We start from the raw sequence: 2,220 nt of genomic DNA, 5'->3' as shown, positions 1-2,220 counted from the left end.
ATGATATCTCATAGTTGTTTTAATTTGCATCTCTCTTAGAGCTAGGGTTTTTGAACATTTCTTCATGTGCTTGTTAGCCATTTGAATGTCGTCTTTGGTGAAGTGCCTGTTCATATCCTGTGCTTATTTTTCTATTGGATTATTTACTTTATCTTGTTGTGGTGCTCAAGTATTTCATAAATTCTGGATATAAATCCCTTATATGATATGTTATTACCAAATACTTTTTCCCAGTCAGTGACTTCCCTTTTTATCCTGTTGGAGAAGTTTTTGGATGTGCATAGGGGTTTGAGTCTTAGAAGATCCCATTCATTTACTTTATCTTCTCCTGGTTGTAGGTGTAACTTTTCTTAAAGTTGTATGTTTTAACTAAGGCAAAATAATTGTAATGAATAACACTACAGTCACACTGGTACAATAACACAAGGTGATGGTAAGAGCCTCAGATTACATTTAGCTTATACTCTGCAATCTATACAGTGGCCTTCTTATTTTCATGGTTCAGAAGAGTTGCTAAGGCTTTAATCATGTCATCTACATTCTAGGTCAGAGGTAAAAAGGGACAACAGGATACCTTTTCTTTTAAGTAGATTCCTTGGAAATACCATAGAATACTTTGGCTTATTTTTGTCTGAGTGTCTGAGAACTGTCATGGCCAAAGGGAGTCTTAGAAATGTAATGCTTATCCCTGGTCCCATGCATGGTCGTCCTGTGAAACCTAGAGTTCTGCTTTACAATAAAAGAGAATGATGGAAAATGAGTGACACGTGGTAGATTCACATTAGTATAATGTGCTTACCTTTTAACTACATCATCTGGGTTTGTTATCACAATACCCTGCCTGATAGCTAGAGCAGATGGTATTCTACTTGAATTGTGAACTCTTTTATAGAGAAAGTATCTTTTTAATACTCTTTTATCTGCTCTCTTCCATCTCCTAGGATCTGATACTCCCATTTTATAGGTCAGAAAACTTGAGCTAAATAGAGATTCAACCATAAACTTAAATATGGATCAATGGCAGATTTGGAAGTCAGCCAGATACTATCCAGACACTACTTACCATCACCAAGCTGTCATGGATTCCAGAGACTTGGCATCTGTTCTTGTCCCTGAAATTTGAAGAGGTCATTATATTACACTCTCATCTTTCCCATGCTGGGAATGAGGGATAGTAGACTGAGAAGTCATCATTTCAATTATGAATGATAGAGTTTTTCATTACACAAAGGAAATAAGAAATCCATTTCCCACCATGTTTCTCCCCTCTAGCAAGGAATGTCTGAAGTTAGTATGGGGCAGGCATTTTCAAAAGAATTTTAGAGAGGCTTCGGCTCATTTTCATCCAGGTTTTATCTAGCCATATCTCTCCTTCGGGTCCTCACCTCCAACCTGCCTAAGGCAAAATTCTACATTTTTTTCTCTCTGCTAGGATGAGATTTATTTTTTCACTTTGCTAACATAAGAAGCTTCACTGCAATCCTGAAGGCATGCAGTTCAAGGCCAACAACTGCTCCACAGGAGAATCTCCTCCCATGTTACCAACTGCCTCTGAAAGCCTACTGGAGGATCAGCTATGAGTCGGTCTGACACAATGGTGCTCAAGCATGAGATTCTACAAAACCCTGGTACTGTGTTATACACAGTATATACCCTGTTTGCTTTAACTGATTGTCTCTTTGAGGTAGATATCATTATCTCCACTATCCATGGGAAGAACTGAAATACAAAGAGAACCACAATGATAAGGCTAGTATGAGGCTGAACATGACACCAGAAGACTTTTCTTGTCTTTTTTAATTGCAGGGAGTCCTTGATAGCATAGATGGTTAAACTCAAATGCTAACAGAAAGGTAGATGGTTTAAAGCTACCCAGAGGTGCCTTGTAGAAAAGTTCCTGGGACTGACGTTAGAAAAACAAACCACTGAAAACCAGTGGAACACAGTTCTATTTTTGAAACATAAGAGATTTCATAACTTGGAAACAACAGCTCCTGCTTGGTTTTGCTAATTGCTCAGCATCATGCATATTTTGTCTTGGTAAATTGCATCTGGATCATTTAACAGTTACGACTCTTTGTGACCCCTCAAAACCCAGAGACGGGTCAGGCATCCACACACAGCACAGCAAGGAGCATCCACGCCTGGGATCAGCCAGAAAACCAGGGAGCACGAGTGTGCGTTCCAACAAAGAGGTGGCTGGTGACAGCGGCTCTGAGG

Source organism: Elephantulus edwardii, unplaced genomic scaffold (genome assembly GCF_000299155.1).
Source record: "Elephantulus edwardii isolate Elephantulus edwardi_28Jun2011 unplaced genomic scaffold, EleEdw1.0 scaffold00009, whole genome shotgun sequence".
Lineage (NCBI taxonomy): Eukaryota > Metazoa > Chordata > Mammalia > Macroscelidea > Macroscelididae > Elephantulus > Elephantulus edwardii.
Note: the sequence above shows the minus strand (reverse complement) of the source record.